The sequence below is a fragment of the Cannabis sativa genome, chromosome 4 (genome assembly GCF_029168945.1).
Source record: "Cannabis sativa cultivar Pink pepper isolate KNU-18-1 chromosome 4, ASM2916894v1, whole genome shotgun sequence".
In the NCBI taxonomy this organism is placed as follows: Eukaryota; Viridiplantae; Streptophyta; class Magnoliopsida; order Rosales; family Cannabaceae; genus Cannabis; species Cannabis sativa.
The window spans coordinates 12,130,787-12,151,433 of record NC_083604.1 but is presented as its reverse complement, the minus strand read 5'-3'; the positions used below and the strand labels follow the sequence as shown (position 1 = coordinate 12,151,433).

General features: G+C 34.7%; 1 non-coding gene across 1 annotated transcript; it reads right to left on the bottom strand.

Moving 5' to 3' along the window:
- Window positions 1-18,736: 18,736 nt before the first annotated feature.
- On the bottom strand, window positions 18,737-18,843 carry LOC115701615 (small nucleolar RNA R71). The gene has a single exon (XR_004008608.2). It is a non-coding gene; the product is annotated as a small nucleolar RNA R71 (small nucleolar RNA).
- Between the last annotated feature and the right edge of the window lie 1,804 nt (window positions 18,844-20,647).

Here is a 20,647-nt window from a genome sequence, read left to right as displayed (position 1 = left end):
CCCCTAAAACCCAATTTCACATATTCAACCTAAACTTTAGATTCAAAAACTAGGCTAGGAGTTGCTAGAGCTTACCTTGGGTTTAATTTCTAGTTGAATTCCTTGCTGAAACTCAGAAACTCAGCAGCAAATCTCCCTTGTTTGCTTCAGCCGAAAGAGGAAAAGAGAGGAAGGTTTATGTTGATTTTGTATTTTTCTTCTATTTTCTCTAAATGGGAAAAGCTTAAGGAAAAATCCATTTTCCCTTGCTGAATTTAACTTGGCTAGGTGTCAACTAACCAAAAAGCCACCTATCTCCTATTTTTTTTCAAATGACAAAAATACCCTTAAAGTTATAACTTGGGTATTTCTAAAGCTAGGGGTAAAATGGTCAATTTCCATAACCCCGCTCAATCCCGATAATTTTTTTTCTCTAAAATATTTCCCACTATGAAATAAGGTTCTAAACCTACCCATGTGGTCAATCTAGCCATCCATCGCATTTTCCGTTGTCGCCGAACAAAAATTACAAAAATAACATATTTCACATATAAGCTAAATAATACCCCTAGAGTTTAATAAAATCTCCGAAATTGAGAAATTATAACTATAATATTTATTTCTAAATATTGGGGTCCACAATTAAATTAATTCACAAATAATAATAAAATAATAAAAATTAGTGCTAATTGCCTTTACTAATCCACATTACTAGAGCGGTCATTACAGGCTCGGTAACCAGAACTGAGGTAAACACTACTGAGGCCTTATTGTATATAGCCGTGTGAGTGCAATACGTAGGTCTACGCCAGGTAGACATAAATAGGCATGTGAGCGTAACATGCAGGTCTATAGCAAATAGACAAACATTACAGTGGCACCAATAATTATGATTATATTGAGATTTAAGGGTTATGCGTTCAAGGCATAATTGGGTTGGACTCAGTAACAATAATTGAGATGAACCATTCTAAGGCCTTATTGTATTTAGACGTGTGAGAGCAACACGTAGGTCTATGCCACGTAGACATAAATAGACGTGTGAGAGTAACACGTAGTTTTACGTCACGTAAACATAAATAGGCATGTGAGCCCAACATGTAGGTCTGTGACATACAGACAGATTTAAATGGCATTACTGTTTAAATAGCATGATGAGCATATTATATTTGTTAAGATTTATACTGTCTTGCTGGGCTTGGCTCACGGGTGCTCTACTGTGCAGGAAAGGGTAAGACAATCGTTGATTAGCCATGAGTGCAGGAGCTGGACGAAGAATGTACATGTTCGGCCCACACTAGACCAAGCGAGTTGGGGTCTACCAGTGATGTATTTTGAGACTCTATTTTACTGCTTAGGTCGGCCAAAGGAAAAGAACTTCTAATAGTGTTTTGTAAATACTTTTGGGATCCCAACTTTTGTAACTTTTAAATTATAAGGTTTAAATTATTACAAGTTATTTTCATTCCGTTTATTAATAAAGTTTAATTTTCGCGCTTATTTTTCTAGTAATCCCAATTAGGGGATTAGGGTTTCATAAGTTTATTGGGAAGCGTGCCTAATTATTTAGGGCATTACATTAAGTGTGAGCCATCACTATCTATTTATAGGTAACCACCTAGGTTTAGGTTAGATTTAATTAGCATTAAAATATTAGAAAAATAAATGGTAAAATCCATGCATAGTGGCTGGCGATGGGTTGGATAATGGGCCCCACTTTGTAATTTTGCCATTTTATCATTTTCCCATCTTATTTTCTCAAAAACGCCAATTTTCTAATTTAACCACGTAAATGCCAATTCTAATTATTTAATAACTAAAAATTAATTATTAGATAATATTGTCATTTAATATATTGATTAATTAGACTAATCAAAGTTTCTTAATTAACAAATAAACCCTAAAAACTCTTTTCTTCACATTTAAGCCCTTGCTTAGTGAAAATTCATGAACTAGACATAGTCTAATTTTAGAATTATAATTGATTAACTAAAATTAATTATCTGAGTCTTGCAAGCAGTATGGTCTCAACTAGTATGGGGACCATGGGCCTATATAACCGAGCTTCCAATAAGCAAATCAAGAATTTACCAAGTAAATCCACTAACTTATTAATTCCTCATTGCATCCACTCATAGAACTTAGAATTGCACTCTCAGTCATATAGAACGCTCTATATGTTCCACGATATAGATACGATATTAATTATCCATTGTTATAATCCCAATAATCGACGATCCTTTATAGATGATCTACATTACATAGGGATAAAATTACCGTTACACCCTTTCAATGTATTTTATCCTTAAAACACTTGGCCACCTATAAATGATATTATAGTGAACTAATATAGTCACTAAAATGAGCGCTCTATCATTTATCTCTATTTAGCAAGCTCGAAGGAAATCATCGTTTCACTTCTAAATACCTATAGAAGCTATAGATTCTATATCTATGATTAGCGCTCCCACTCAATTGCACTACCATGTTCCCAAAATGTACGTATCACCCTGACCAAAAAGTAGGCTTAACTAACAAATCAAAGAACATGGATAACAGTCTTGAGATTAATCATGTCAGGATTAAGATCATTTGATCTAGGATCAACTAGGTGATATTGAATTGAATGGATATTACGGTAAATTTATCATATCTAATCAAAGTTCAATATCGGTCCCTTCCAATGTATACTCCATACATCCGATATTGGTAAACTTTGCCAATGCTCTGGAAATGACATAGCACTTATCCAAGGTGTAAGTGTACCTATCGCTGATTATCATGCCAGTCTAAATCCAGTGAATTGACAAATCAGGGAATTAAACTCTATGAACATATAATCATGATTATATTTCATTGTGCTGACAACACTATAATCATGAACAAATATATATGTTCTGGACTTAATAGAATTTATACATTAAATACATCATGAAATAAATCATGTGAACCAAGCAACATAGAATGCAATTTCTGATCTTTATTAATTAGTAAATCTGATTATATTGAAATGGGTTTTATTTAGGGCACAAAACCCAACAGATCATCTATAGATGATTTACATCGAGTAGGGACAAATTCACCGTTCTACCCTTCAATGTATTTTATCCTTAAAATACTTAGCTACTTGTAAATGATATTTCAGTAAACTAATATAAATAATCAAGTTTTAAAAAACCCATAATAGCAAATTTGTAGAAAAATTAATTTTTTAAATTTAAAGCCTACTAATATCTAAAATTAATTTTAATTAATAATAAAATTAATGAAAATTAATTTTAATCTGATAATTAAATTTATATTTAAAAAATAAGATTCTCCACAAAAATCTACTAAAATTTGGATTTTATTTCATTAAAAAATAATTTTAAAAATTAGAAAAATTTAAAAAAAAAAATGGCAAAAATTGCCTTTTTTTTTTCCTCATGCTTAGGGTTTAACCTTAAGCAAAATTTTCAAAGCTTCAAAAAATTATATCTTTTTTAATTTTAATCCAAATTACGTTCCGTAAAAAGCTAATTTTCTTAACTTTCACCAACTTTCCAAATAAAATAATTTCATACCAAAAATATATTATTTTTCAAAAACAAAATCATAATTCACATTCAATCATCAAGTAATCTACATGAACACATCCAAATCATCCAAACATTATTTTAAATTCATATTTCATAAAAATAAATAATTACCATGGCTCTGAGACTAGTTGTTGCAACTTATTTTACCAAGATATAGATTTACTAACATGCATGTTGATTATAAAAGTATAATCTAACATCCTAATTATGAATTCCCTAAAACAATGAATTAAACTCATATAAAGTTATAAAAACTTTACATTGATGACACCAGAATAATATTACTCCTTCAGTTCAGATCTCTAACCCTTGATCCTTTTTGTAGAAGAGTATGCTCAAGATCTGAACTTGGATCTCCTTTAGTTAACAATTTTTCTACACAATCTTCCTCACTATGCTAGGTATTGCTTTGACATGTGAGGACACATTCTCAATCACTATAGGCTTCGAAATGATTGAGAAGAAGAAGAATAAGGGATTCAAAAAATAGAAGAGGCTCTCTTTATTTTCTAATTTTGTCTAAAAAGAGTCAATTAGGTTAGAAAATAAGAGCCATCTCTTTCTATTTATAGGATAATCATTATTTAAGGTTAGGTTTAGATTTTAAATAAAATAAAATAAAGGATAAAATAGGCTTTATTTAAACCCTTATGGCCGAATCCCTTAGTGGGCCTATTGGATTTTAATTTTTTCATTTTATTTAAAATTTATCTTTCTTTTCTCAAATACCATATTTTAATTCTAACTCTATAAATATCAATTTTATCTATTTAATAATTATGATTAATTATCAAATAAAATTTTTATTTAATTAACTTATTTATTAATTAGACCTTACAAAGTCTCTTAATTAATAATCAAACCCTAAAATCTCTTTTCTTCTCAAATAAACCCTTGCTTAGTGAAAATTCACAAACAAGACATAGTCTTATTCAAAATTCTAATTGATTAATTAAAATCAATTAATTGAGACTACAAAATAATATTATCCCAGTTAGTGCGGGGACCATGGGCCTATGTAACCAAGCTCTTGATAAGTAGATCTGAAATTTACCAAGTAAATTTCTTAACTCATTAATTCTTCCTGACTCTACTATAAATTCAGAATTGCACTCGTGATTACATAGAACACTCTATATACCAAATATAGACACACTATGAATTATCTATTTTTTCAATCCAAATAGTCAAAGATCCTCTATAGATGATTTACATCGAGTAGGGACAAATTTACCGTTCTAACCTTCAATGTATTTTATCCTTAAAACACTTAGCTACTTGTAAATGATATTTCAGTAAACTAATATAATTACTGAAATGAGCGCTCTATCATTTATCGTGTTAAGCTAAGCTCGAAAGAAATTATTGTTTCACTGTTCATAGTTATAGAAGCTATGGATTCTATATCTATGATTAGCGCTCCCACTTAATTGCACTACCATGTTCCCAAGATATAAGTATTAGGCCGATCCAATTGGTCAACTTTAACGAACAAGTCAAAGAATACATATAATATGTTTAAGCCATAACCTAACCATCTTAGGATTAAGATCTATTGACCTAAGATCAACTAAGGGATATTGACTTAGAAAAGACATAACAGTAAGTCTATGATATCTTTTCAAGTGTCAATATCGGTCCAGTCCGATGTATAACTAATACATCTGATACTAGTATACTTTGCTAATGCCCTAGAAAGGACATTTCACATAACATTGTGTAAGTAAACTTTATCGTTGATTATCACGACAGTGTAAATCCAGTTCATTGATAAATTATGAGACTAAAGACTTTGAAGCATACAATCACAATTACTTTTCACTGTAAAGGCATCACTATAATTGTTAATAACTATATATTTTGGATTTAGTAGAATTTATATAATAAATATATAATCATGAAAGTAATCATGTGAACCATGCAACATAAAATGATTTCTGATCTTTTATTAATTAGTAAATCTGATTATATTGAAATGAGTTTTATTTAGGGCATAAAATCCCAACAGTATCCTCAAAAAGCATAAGCAATACTCTAATAGAATTATGGAACGGGATAAAACCCAGTTTGAAACATTTCCGTTTTTGGGGTTGTCCTTCTCATGTTCTTAAACTGAAGACTGGGAAACTTTCTCCTAGGTCTAAAATGTGTATGTTTGTAGGATATTCAGATTAAACTCGAGGTGCCCATTTCTATAGTCATCAAGATTATAAAGTATTTGTTCGATAAATGCTACTTTTTTTGAACATGACTGTTGACTTTGCGTTTAGCCAACGACAATGAGTCTTTTTGATAAGCGATAAACGATATGTCGTAATGAAAATATAATAAAGCAATAATAAGACACATGAATTTTATAGAGGTTCAGCCCCGAGCAATTCGGTAATAGCCTAATCCTCGTTATTTGTATTGACTCAAGAACAAGGAAGAAGATTCCTTTTCTTATAGCTCTTACAACAGTATCTCTGAATATATAATTCTTAGATAATAATATAGTCTTAGCTTAGCTGCGTATCGATTTTCAATCTCTATCCCCCCTTTGCCTAGTGAACATTCCTCACTATTTATAGGGCTGGGAAACTTGAGGAGGAAGAGTTTCCTCTCTCGTTACAATGCGCGTAAACAGAAAGATTGTGTGATCAATGTTGAATGCAAGGATCGTGGGATTGAGGCTGAGTACACTGATAGTGGGATCGTGTGTATGCCATATCCACGTAAGTTGATCCCTGAGTTATAGGGATTGAGCTGATGACTCATGATGCGAAAATTGAATTCGCTAAGTATTGAGTGCTCTGCACGGATCGCTGGATATCTTATCCTAGATGTGCCAGTGAGGCATCCTGCTCGGTCCATTCTTCATGAGCAGGTGCTCCAAGTGGACTCCACGTGTCACCATTCTCGTGATGCCACGTAAGAGTGCAAAATTTGGGATAACATTTGCCCCCCAAGTCTGTACGGGACCTCTGAGGTTGCGTGTAGACTTCTTCTGAGCTGGCTCTACCTTTGGATGGGGACACGTGTCGAGCACGACCGTTCGAGACCCGATGTGAAATTGACTGGGCGTCCCTTCAGTTTTTGGCTAATTAATGTTCTGACAATTAATATTTCGAAATCTGATTTTCTCTATCCACGGCTGACGGTTGCACTCGATTACTTTTGATTTTCCATATTCGCTTTTCAGGTAAGAAGCTGAGGCGTCTGAGGTTCTTTTGATGCAGTTACCTCTTTTCGTGACTTGCCTATAAATACGCATAGCATTGGCACATAACTCATTTTATCACCCTTCGTTGCTAAGTAAACTTCAGAGCGAAAAGAGAGTAATCTGGCTTCAAAGTTGCCGAAGTGCCTTCGTACAACTGCTGGTTTGCTTGACGTTGCTCAAACCCAGACATTCGAATCTTTGAGTAAGTTTCTGATTTCCTTTATGCTTTTTTTTGCATGTTTACACTTTGAATGCAACTATGCTGGGTGTCGTGGCCGTAGTCTCCGTGGAACCGACAAAATTTTGTCATGTCCCTTTTATTGGTATCTTTCTTCATGGGCCCCGGCTTCTTGTACGGAATTAACGACTGAGTTGCCATATACACACTCTCAATATCTTCAGTTAGAATAGTGAACGCAGTGTGTTTGGCATGATCACGGGGAGTCTGTCCAGATTTATCTGTGAATTTTCCTTTCTTCCCGTTTCCTTGCTTGGGGTTGTTTCTTGAACGCTTGCCACTTGAATTGTTGGAATAGTTAGGAAGTAGGGTGGATGTTCTAGTAGAAGGGGCCTTTGTTTTGCCCGGCTCTGCTCGTTGAATGGCTTTTTCGAGCTGGATGAAGCCTTCGACTTGGTCAAGGAAATCACTCATTGAGTCGACCGGCCCGTTCTTCCTTATATCCTTCCATAGTTCACCAAGGACTTCAATGCCCCCCAGTATCGCGGATAACTTTCCATCCTCGGTTACCCGCAAGGCTTTGGTCGCTTCCGTCATGAATCTGCTGATGTATGCCCGGAGTGGCTCGCCTGGTCGTTGCTTGACCAAATCTCCCAGAAGCAATGGGAGCTGACGTGAGGAAGAGAATTGTGCATGGAATTCTGAAAAAAAGGTTTTCCATGAACTAAACTTTCCAGGAGCCAACTTGAAATACCATTACTGTGCGGCCTCCGACAGAGTGGCGGGGAAGATTCTGCAGCATACGTCCCCTTGTACTCCTTGTAAATCCATTTGCATCTCAAAATACTTGAGATGGGAAAGAGGATCTTCTCTCCCAGTATACATCTTCCACGTTGGCATTTTGAACTTGTGAGGCAGTGTCAGGAGATTGATCTCTGGTGAGAAGGGAGTTCCGCGAGCACGGTCTAACTCAAGATCATTATTACGGTGTCCGGCCATGCCATGAAACATATTCTTCAACTCATCAAGCTGGGCCTGTACGGCTGGGCTGACTTGCTCGGCATTCTGGTCGACTTGGATTACGTTAGTGTCTTTCTGAGCGGGGATTGGAGTATGGGCTCCGGGCTGCACGATCGTTGTAGTATTCTGCTCGTTTGTTCCCCTTCTTCTGTTTAGATCATTCCTTAGGTCATGGGTTGTTCCCAACCTATCGAACACAGAAGAGCCTAGCTGCCCTAGCGACTGATTCGCTTGGTTGACCGGTGGAATAATACCATTATTCTGGTTGGATCCGTCAGGTATGGCTCCTCATGATGAATTCCTGGACAAGGTCTGCCGCCTACCTCTTGGCCCACGAGTGGAACTCGTGACCGGGGATTGGACGGCTGACCATTGGTTGTTTGGGAGGTATTCATCGTCGGGTCATCCTCCGTTTCTCCCAGGGGAATGACGTTCGGTGTTTGCTGACTTACAGTCTGGTAGGCTTTTCATATCAGCACGGTAGCTTACCGACTACGATCTTCGATCTCTGCATGGTGAGCTCTTAATGCCTCCATCTCTTTGTCTCTCCATTCAGCGAACATACGCCTCTGTTCGTCAAACGCGAGATTCACTGCAGCACGCAATTCATCCTGATCATGATGCAGAGTCTTTCTATGACTCTGCATGAGTCTGAGCGCAGCACGGAGATTTTGCAATTTGGTTGCATCTCTGATGGTCGTCTGGGTGTTGGTTGCAGGCGGAATAGTCGTGTTATGAATGCCCTGGCTGTGTACGGAACTGTTATTCCCAGTCTCTTGCACACCAGGCGCAGTTCATGGATTGACAGCAGGTGGAACTCTTGAACTCCCTAGTTCCTGCAATGTCGGATCCAGCGTCTGTGAATTTGCTGGGTCAGACAGGCCTCTACGAGTTTGTACCATCGTGTTGAATGTTGAAAAGTGCGATTTGCGATCATTCTCTCAATGAAAGCACCAAAATGTTGACTTCGCTTTCAGCCAACGACAATGAGTCTTTTTGATAAGCAATAAACGATATGTCGTAATAAAAATATAATAAAGCAATAATAAGACACATGAATTTTATAAAGGTTCAGCCCCGAGAAATTCGGTAATAGCCTAATCCTCGTTATTTGTATTGACTCAAGAACAAGGAAGTGTTGGGTTTTGTGCCCTAAATAAAATCCATTTCAATATAATCAGATTTACTTATTAATAAAGATCAGAAATAACATTTTATGTTGCATGGTTCACATGATTTATTTCATGATTATATATATAATGCATGAATTCCATTTAAGTCCAGAACATATGAATTTGTTAAAGATTATAGTGTTGTCAGCACAGTGGAATATAATCTTAATTATATGTTCGAAAGTTTATTCCCTGATTTGTCAGAACACTGGATTTAAACTGACATGGTATAATCAGCGATAGGTATTCTTACACCTTGGAAAAGTGTTATGTCCTTTCCAGGACATTGGCAAAGTTTACCAGTATCGGATGTATCGAGTATACATCGGAAGGGACCGATATTGAACTTTGATTAGATATATTAGAATTTACCGTAATATCTATTCAATTCAATATCACCTGTTGATCCTAGATCAAATGATCTTAATCCTGATATGATTAGGTTCAATCTCAAGAGTGTTATTCGTGTTATTTGATTTGTTAGTTAAACCTACTTTTGGGTCAGGGGTGATACGTACATTTTGGGAACACGATAGTGCAATTGAGTGGGAGCGCTAACATAAATATGGAATCTATAGCTTCTATCTGGCGAATAGAAAGTAAAGGATGATTTCCTTCGAGCTTAACCAAACGAAAATAAATGGTGGAGTACTCATTTCACTTAGCTGAAATATCATTTATACAGGGGTAAGTGTTTTGAGGATAAAATACATTGTAGGGTGTTACGGTAATTTAATCCCTTTACAGTGTAAATCATCTATATAGAGGATCATTGATCAAATTAGGATTATAACAATGGATAACTAATGACGCATCTATATCGTGGAACATATAGAGCGTTCTATATGACTGAGAGTGCAATTCTAAGTTCTAAGAGTGGATTCAATAAGGAATTAATAAGTTAGGGAATTTACTTGGTAAATTCGGTTCGACTTATTGGAAGCTCGGTTATATAGACCCATGGTCCCCATACTAGTTGAGACCATATTGCTTGTAAGACTCAGTTGATTGATTTTAATTAATCAATTATAATTCTAAAAGTTAGACTATGTCTACTTTATGAATTTTCACTAAGCAAGGGCGAAATTGTAAAGAAAAGAGATTCTACGTTTATTTATTAATTAAGATACTTTATATGTCTAAATTAATAAATATATTAAATGACAATATTATTTAATAATTATTTTTAAGTTATTAAATATTAGAATTGGCATTTAAATGGTTAAATTGGAAAATTGGCATTTTTGAGAAAATGGGAATGAAAAATAACAAAATGGGAAAGTTGCAAAGTGAGGCCCAATTTCCTTATATGGGCCGCCCACTATGCAAGAGGTTTACCATTTTATTTTTTCCATTTTTTTAATGACACACTGTTGGAATTAATCTTACCAGGATCTTAGATCTACTCACAAGTATGTTGATTTAACAACCTAAATATGAACTTCTAAAACGATAAACAAAACACATAAAAGTTAAGAATAACTTACAGTGATGGCAGCGGAATTAAGTGTCTCCTTCCACTCAGATCTCTAACCCTTGATTCCTGTCTGTAGCAGAGTATAATCAAGATCTGAGCCCGAGTGTCCTTCAGTTGGATGTGATCCTTCACAGTCTTCCAAACTATGATTGAGGTACTGTATGCTGTGTGTGGGCACTTCTCTCTCACAAAGGATCTCGAAATTTCTCTCTTTTCTCTCTTGAATTCATGAGTTATGATGCCTTACAAAGAGAAGAGAGGGGCGGCTATATATAGGAAAAGGGAAGAGCTCAACTTTCCAAATAAACAGTTTCCTCTTTTACTGTGTAATTGATTAACTGCCTTATTTAGTGTGATCCACCACTTTTCTATTATTGCTAGGCTTTGATTAGCAATTACATGGCAATTAAAATTGAAAATAATAATTGAGAAACATGCAAAGAGGTGGCCGGCCATGGTGTGTTATGGGCCTCACTTGAATTTTGCAGTTTCCTTAATTTTATTTCTATTTCTCCAAAAATGCCATATTTTCAATTCTAACCATTTAAATGCCAAAACTAATTATTTAATAACTAAAATAGATTATTAAATAATATTGTCATTTAAAATAATTATTAATTAGACATGAAAAGTCTCTCAATTAATAATTAAACCTAGAAACCCTTTTATTTACAATTAACTGTGAGAATTCACAAATTAGACATAGTCTAACTTTTAGAATTATAATTGATTAATCATAAATCAATTATAGAGTCTTACAAACAGTATAGTCTCAACTAGAATGGGGACCATAAATCTATATTGCTGAGCTTCCAATAAGTTGAACAGATTTACCAAGTAAATCCCTAACTTATTAATTCCTTGTTGAATCCACTCTTAGAACTTGGAATTGCACTCTCAGACTTATATAGAGCATACTATATGTTTCACGATATACATATGCTATCTCATTTAACCATTGTTATAATCTTAATGTGATTAAAAGATCCTCTATATAGATGATTTACATCGAGATGGAACAAATTTACCGTTTACACCCCTCAATGTATTTTGCCCCTTAAAACACTTAGTTACCTGTAAATGATGTTTTAGTGATCTAATACATAGTCACTGAAACAAGAGCTCATCAATTTACTTCTATTTAACTAAGCTCGAAGGGAATCATCAGTTGACTTCTATACACCAGTAGAAGCTATAGATTCCATATTTATGTTCAACACTCCCATTCAGTTATGCTATCATGTTCCCAAAATATACGTATCACCCTGACCCAAAAGTAGGCTTAACTAATAAATCAAAGAACATGAATAGCACTCCTGAGATTGAGCCTGAGCATATTAGGATTTAGATTCTCTTAATCTAAGATCAACTTCTGACATTGACTTGGAAAGATACAACGGTAAGTTTATAATATCTTATCTAAGTTCAATATCGGTCCAGTCCAATGTATACTCCATACATTCGAAACTAGTATACTTTACCAATGTTTTGGAAAGAACATAACACTCACTCCAAGTGTAAGTATACTTTATCGCTGATTATCACATCAGTGTAAATCCAAAACACTGATGAACAGTGACTAAGTCTTTTGAATCATATAATCACAATCACATTCCAGTGTATTGACAATACTGTAATTTGTGAATGAATATATGTTCTAGACTTAACTGATTTTGTGCATATATTAAATATGTATATTAAACCATAAACATGTAACATACATGTAATCATAAATCACTTCAAAATTCTAAATTGATAACTAATCAGATTGTAATGGGTTTTATTTAGGGCACAAAACCCAACAAACTCCCACTTGCACTAACATAAAGCAAGTTGTGCATTACAATCAATCTTTCATCTCGATCCTCTGATCAAGTGTAGTATATTTGAATCCACTCATATTTCTGGAACCAGGTTCATAAAACTTATGAAACATCCTTAACTATATGCTTTACTCATCAAGGGTAGGGATGTTCACGGATTGGTTTGGTCCGGATTTTCATAAGTTTTGAACCAAACCAGTATAACGGTTTTTTCAATATTAGAAACCAAACCAGACCAAAAAATTTCTCAAACCAAACCAAACCAAACCATTAGGAACGGTTTGGTTTGGTTCGAAACCACGGTTTATGTGGAATTAATAATTATTCATATTTTTTTAGTAATTGTACTATTTTTACTAAGTTTTTAATTTTATTTTTCAAAATATATATTTAACATGATAAGTAATAGATCTATAAGATATAAATAATGATATAAAACATTCTCAAAAGTCAAACATATCATAAAAACCTAAAATTTATGCAATAAAAAACTTGACACACAAAAAAATTCTAAATTATACATATAGTCATATATAAAAAAATATATAAATTAATTAGTTATTATAAATGGTCCGGTCCGGATTAACCGTTAATTATATATTACAAACCGCAGCCGAACCATTACGACGTAAACGGTCCGGATTAACCAAACCACAAAAAACGGTTTCCCCGGTTACGGTTTACAATGGTTCGGATTGTAGTGGTCCGGATTTAAACCGCAGTTTCTCGGTTTATATGAACAGCCCTAATAAAGGGATACTGAAATCCTTACTGCCCATTAAGTACATCTGAACAAACAGAAGACATATCTCTCAAATTTTAAAATTTGGAATTGAGATAATGCAGTGTAGAATTTTCTTCAGTAAAAAAACTTTCTGGTAATTTCAAATTTACAAAGTTATATCTTCTCTAATGAAGCTTGAATTATTATAGATGTGTTTCTACAATGATTCCTCCACCCCCAGAGTAACCACCATCTCAAAATTCTTTATGAGTCGGTGTGGATATTAGGATCACTAATGCATAGTTCCTTAATATCTAACATATGGGTCACTTTTATAAATCTTTCTTGATTGTCCCCTAATGTTCCCCATTTGATTACATCTCAGATGGCTCCCACTCAATAGTAGATATCTGGTTAAATAATTTTTAACCTTTTATTATTATTTTGAGGGATATCTCGTTGTTACTTATTATCTTAATCTGAAACTGTAAGTTTCTTTAAGACTACATCAACAACATAGCAGTCTAGTATTTGAAGTGTAAAATACTTGCTAGAGATTAAGCAATCAAATCAAGATACCATAAAATGTTATGAGGATTAGAAATCTTGACTCAAGTCATTCGAATAGACTATGCAAGAATTTTTCTATCTTATTCTCATAATTCTGATAAGTTATTTCTATCCATGTGAATGGTTAGATTTGTTTTATCAGTGATGTTCTTAAGTTCCTATCACAAATGTCAACCAAATGAAGATGGGTAAAGAATTTTAATATTCTCCTACTCAACAAAGGTAATGTGATACATTATCAAAGAACTTTAATGGTATCATTAACTATTACAACAGTAAATTTAAACTGGAACATATAATCAAGATCAAGGATTTATTCTGATAATAGCTAATTTATTATATTATTTCCATGTTTAAAATTATGTGTCACAAAGAGTACTGTGGAATAAAGTCCACCCCTAAGTATATAGAGATTATGATCCACCCCTAAAGATCATGATTCCCTAAGTGTGATAGAGAGTATGTGGAGTTGAATATAATCCAGAGTTCATTAGATATAAAAGATCGCTGAACTGCATATTATTCTTAACTTTTCTCCATCCCTATCAGATCAAAAGATCTTTTTATTAAACAAATTCTCAATAATTGTTTTAGAATTAACAATTATTCATAAACATAGAAATAATTTCTAGTGTTTATGTAGTAATAACTCTGTAAGGAGTTTAAATAACTATAGAATTTGTATCAATAATAAAAACACATACACATACAAACATAATAAATATAACAATTGGTAATTGATTTATAAGATAAAGTACTGAAGCTCAACTCATAAATTGCAATTAAAAATAAATTTTATTATAAACCAAAAAAAAATTGTTTGCAATATTATGAGAAACGATCAGAGAATAAAATCCCAAACTTGAAATCCAAATTGTTTGAAAAATTAAACAATTAATTCAAAAAAAAATTAAATGAGCTTCTTCTTTATCATAGACGACCTCCATCCACAATCCAGTTTTCAGATCCAACTCGCTAAGACACCATCCGAGTTTAAAAAGCTTGAGCTATAAGAAGAATAATAAACAAGGTTAGTAGTCCAGAATTAATAATCCAAATGGATAATAATTCACTAAAATACATCAGTTTATAAAGAAATACCTTGTTTCTTTGCAAGAAGCTTAGGACATTGTGATTTCCAATGGCCTTTCTCATTGTAGTAGAAACATTTTCCTTTTGGTGTATCACCAGAAGCTCTAGCCTTTTTGTTCTTAGCTGCTTTCGCAGCTTGAGCTCGCTTCTTGGCATTTTTCCACTTCTTCTTATTATTGGATTTGGAAGTAGAAGCAACGTGTACTTCAGGATTACTCGTCTTATTACCATTTCCAGAATTCTGAGGTTTATTCCCTCTTTTCTTGGGACCTCCAATCAAATTTTCATATGTCTGAAGGTCGTTGACTAAAGTATGAAAGTCTTGTTCCTTCTTATTCATGACATAATTTGATGTATAGGGCAGAAAGTCTGGAGTCAGACTATTCAAGATGAGACTCACTTGAGTAGTCTGATCCATTTCAGCACATGATTCTGGGCTTCCTGGAAATAACTAGCCATTTGGAGATGGTGATCACACACATTCTGATGGGGTTCCATCCGTGCGTTGATGAATTTCTTAGTCGCGTCAAAGCGAGACTGGATGGATGCCATACCGAATAGTTCAGTTAACTGTGTCATGATTTCTGCAGCCGTGACAGTGTTAGCAAACCTTGTTTTCAAGGTGTCAACCATGCTGGAAAGCATGAAGTATCGAGCTTTGTTGTTAGCATTCTGCCAACGCTCGAACTTCTCTTTAACAGCTTTGGTTGCATTGTCACCTGGCTGCTCAGGAGACGGCTCAGTCAACACAAACAGGGCACTTTCACCTATGAGAGCAATATTAATGTTCTCTCTCCATTTTGGGAAGTTAGCTCCATTTAGCTTATTTTTCAGTCAGCAGTGATAACATGGGATTCGACATTGCCATTCAGGATACTACAAGATAATAAATAGATATCAATTATGGTTTAACACAAAATCTTATTCATAAATTATTAGCACATAGCAAGTAGGAATGGCTAGAGAAAATACTAAAAAATACAATCCTAAATAATTTCCAAGGTTTTCAACAAACTGATATCAGTGTCCCGTTTAGGCGAGAGTCAAAGCTATCATCCATTGAATAGAGTTGTCAGTTCATCTAAAATGACAAACATTCTAGCAACCTTTTATTCGATCGAAAAGAGAATCCGACGTTGTCCCGTTTAGGCGAGAGTCAAGGTCATTCCTATTTCATGAGCTTCCACCATTGTTTCATACGTTTGTAAGTCTTATACAGTCGCCACCATTAGGGTGATCAATACTAATATAAAAAACTTACAAATATACTTATCTTTCGAGATTAAACAGCACTAACTTGCTAATGAACGTTCCTCCATTAGGGAGGATTACTCACTAAAACAATAGCTATGTAAAACCAACAATGGAGATCGAATATCTTAATAATAATAAAGCTCATTATGTAAAATGTATTTTCTTCTATTATTTATTTATTTTAAATATATATTTATTAAATTTTAAATTTAGAATAAAACTCTAAATAAAATTTAATATAATATTTATAAAATTAAACTCAGATGGTTAAGAAAATAAAATGAATTATTTCCATCTTAGTATTAATTTTCCAATAAATATTAAGAAAATTACTTAATTTAAGTTGTATTAATTTAAATTAATTTGCAACTCAAATTAAAATTTTCTACAAATATATATATATTGTATTTCCAAAAAATTAAAGAATACAATTTTCGAAATACATTAAAATAAATCAATCTTTACTAAAAAAAAATACTTCAAGCAAGAATACTATCTATCTAGATTTTCTTGACTAATTAGTTCAATTTCTAATAATATATTTTAGTTCCTTTATTTTAAATTAATCATTAAATGAAAAAATCATTGATTTAAGTTGATTCAAAATTAATTAGAATAATTAATTTACAACTTTAATCTATCTTTCAAGATAAATTCAAAATCATCTTGCATAATGTTAGGCTAAAATTAGTCTAAGTTTCGGGTCATATTTTCGGTTAGTTTTCACTCTTTGTTTCTAGTTTTAGGGCTATATTACGCTTGATTCTTTGGTTTCAGGTCCTCGGGCATTTAAAGAAAGTATGTTCAAGAATTGAGGAAAAGTTGTGAAAGAATCGAGAAGAAAATCCAAGATTGGTGTCGCTGCCTGTTCCAGTCGCGACGGGGAATTCGCCAGTCGCGACGGGAACTGGCAGAGAGATTTTCAAGGAGTCAAAGTTTACTCCCGTCGCGACGGGGAACATGCCAGTCGCGACGGGAACTGGCAGAGAGGATCTTTAAGTTTCAAAGTTTAATCCCGTCGCGACAGGAGCTTTGCCAGTCGCGACGGGGACCCAGAGACGGTATTTTTGGGCAGTTTTGTAATTTCACGAATTTTAAGGATGAGACTTGGTTTAAATAGATGGAGTTCGTGGAAATTAGGGTTTATTCAGAATTAGTACCCTAGAAACAAAGGAGGAGGCTAGAAGAGCGACTTGTGGCGACCCGAATCAATTGCTTCAACTAGTTCTTTCTCTTCTTTTTAATTTTTCTATGTTATTTTCTGTTTCAATGTTAATTATGGATTTGATTATGGTTGTTTTGAACTAAACTCCTATTTAGGGAGAATGATGAATGTTGTTTAAGTTTTTCCTAGTTAATAAATAATTGCCATTCCTCCATCTTGATTGTGAACACTATTCATATTTGTGTTTAATTTCCATGTGCAAGATTGATCACCTTTTACATGTTTTATGATCTCAATTCGAAATCTGAAAAGTGAGAATTGAGAATACTAAAATTGGATAGTCTAGGTTTTGATGTGAAACGAAAGTATTTACATAGCGTTTGTGACATTTAGATTATTGCTTAATGCTGATTTCATGTTTGTTTAATTAAGAGATTAATTAGAGAGCATGAGATTTAGAACCTAGAAGATCTGAAAAGAGCTAGGTTAATTTATAATCTGTCATTCACTTCAAGAGAAGGATAGCAATTAGACATTAACATTGGTAACTTAACAACAGGATTCGTCTCCCTATTCTCTCATCTTGATTAATATTCACTTGTTTCTTTAAGTTTCTTGAATTTCTTTCTTCCTTTTTCAATCATAAATACTTTTGATTTGCCAAATAGAATTATAAGTATAGTTTAGTAGTAATTAATCCAATTCCCTGTGGTTCGACCTCCCTTGCGTGAGTATACTACTTGATTGCGTGCACTTGCGTAGTAATTAATAATTTTCGCAACAAGTTTTTGGCGCCGTTGCCGGGGAATTGTTTAAAGATTAATATTACACAAAATTATACTAACTTCTACTTTGGTATATTTTCTCTTTCTGATTTTCTAACCTTTCTCTTGTAAAAAAAAAAAAATGTTCTTATCTATTTCATATATTTTGAGTGCATGCGCCGCCAAGGGCAAGTAGTTATACTACCCATCGACCCTGAAATTGAGAAAACTTGTAGGAGAAACCGAAGGAACAAGAGGCAAGAAGGAGTTTCAGCAACTGCTGAAACAACAGAAATCATGGCTGCTAATGTGAATGCGAATGCTGCAAATAACGGCAATAATGGTGGTGCCGTGGAAGACCAAGCTAATGGCCGTAGCTTGAGAGATTACATTCTCCCTACTCTGACGGGAGTGCAGTCATGTATCAGGCCACCGACAGTGGATGCGAATAACTTTGAGATCAAACCTGCCATACTTCAAATGGTGCAGTCTTCAGTTCAGTTTGGTGGCCTCCCTTCTGAAGATCCTAATCTGCATCTCTCGAACTTCATGGAACTTTGTGAGACTTTTAAAGTCAATGGAGTTAGTGATGATGCCATTCGTTTGAGACTGTTTCCATTCTCACTTAGAGAAAGAGCCAAGAGCTGGTTAATCTCCTTGCCACCAAATTCCATAGCAACATGGACAGACTTAGCAACTAAATTTCTGTCTAAGTTCTTTCCCCCAGCAAAGTCTGCTAAGCTGCGAGGAGAGATCAACAATTTCTGTCAACAAGAGAATGAGTCTCTCTATGAGTCTTGGGAGAGGTTCAAGGACTTAATCAGAAAGTGTCCTCATCATGGTATTGAGAAGTGGATGCTGGTTCATAATTTCTATAACGGGTTGGTTGGTAACACTAGAACCCTGATAGATGCAGCAGCTGGTGGAGCCTTTATGAGAAAGAGTGCTAATGAGGCTTATGATCTATTGGAGGAGATGGCTCTAAACAATCAGCAATGGCCAACTGAAAGGAGTCAAACTAAGAAGGTAGCTAGTGTGCTAGAGGTGGATGCCATTACAAAGCTGACAGCTCAGGTTGAGGCCCTAACAAAGTTGATCGTAGTGCAAGCCAAACAAGCTCAAGTGGTTTGTGAGATATGTGGAGGTCCCCATCACTTTTCTGAGTGTCAGGCAGATGTGGATGATTTGCCAATGGATCAAGCAAAAGCCATTGGAAACTATTCCCAAAACAATAATTATGGGCACAACCAACAGGGGTTCTACCAGCAGAGAAACCAGCCCCAACAAAACCAACAACAGCTGCAACAACAAAGTTCTAGTGGAGGCTCCACTATCCAAGCTGATTTATTGCTCCAATTCATGATGGAAACTAGAGCCTCTATTAAAACTCTAGAAGCTCAAATGGAACAATTGGCTACTCAAGTGGAAAAACAAGCTCAAGTAAATTCGCCTAGCACTAATGATGCAAAAGGAAAAGAGCAATGTAAAGCAATTTCCTTAAGGAGTGGAAAGAAATATGATGGGCCTGAGATGATACAACCAGTGGATGAAGAGATTAAAGATCAAACAACACCAACTCAAGCATCATCAGATAAGAAGATTACTGATAGTCCAGCACCACCACAGCAGTCTCCACCAATCAGTATTGATCATCATGTGAAAATACCCTATCCTCAGAGACTCCGAAAGACCAATCTAGACAAGCAGTTCACAAAATTTCTAGAGGTCTTTAAAAGACTACACATCAACATTCCTTTTGCTGAAGCCTTGGAACAAATGCCCCGTTATGTGAAGTTCATGAAGGAGATATTGTCTAAGAAGAGAAAATTGGAGGACTATGAAACAGTGGCATTAACTGGGGAGTGTAGCGCCATTTTGCAAAAGAAACTACCGCCCAAGCTTAAAGATCCGGGTAGTTTCAATATTCCATGCTTTATAGGGGGTTCGGTGGAAACTAAAGCTCTATGTGATCTGGGAGCAAGCATTAATCTAATGCCCTTGTCTGTCTTCAAAAGGCTAGGATTGGGAAAAGCAAAGCCCACAACAGTGACTTTACAACTAGTGGATCGTTCTTTGACTCATCCTCGTGGGATAATTGAAGATGTACTGGTGAAGGTTGGTAAGTTTATCTTCCCTGCTGATTTCCTAATTCTTGATTTGGAGGAAGATTCAACTATTCCCATTATTTTGGGAAGACCATTCTTAGCCACAGGTCGAGCATTAATAGATGTTCAAAAGGGAGAGTTAAAGTTGAGAGTGCAAGATGAAGAGGTCAATTTTAATGTTTTTGCCCCAACCGACATTCCTACCTGTTGCAAGATTGAGATGGTGAAGGGTTCTTTTGTTAAAGCTGATAAGAAGAAAGCAAAGCCTAAAGAGAGACTTCGAACGATTCAGCGTCATTGGAAAAGATTGATGTGTGGTAGTTCTGAAGGTGAGCTTACTCTTGTGCGAAACTCTGAAATCAACACGATTGGCGGTAAATTTTCTTCATTTAGTACGAGGGCTCTTTTGGATGAAAAGGGTCCGCCCAACCCCTTCTGATGGGGGTTCAGGTAAGTCCTTCTCACCTTGAGTATAATAGCACATTGGGGACAATGTCATATTTAGTTTGGGGGGAGAGACTTAAAATTTTTAAATTCTGCACTT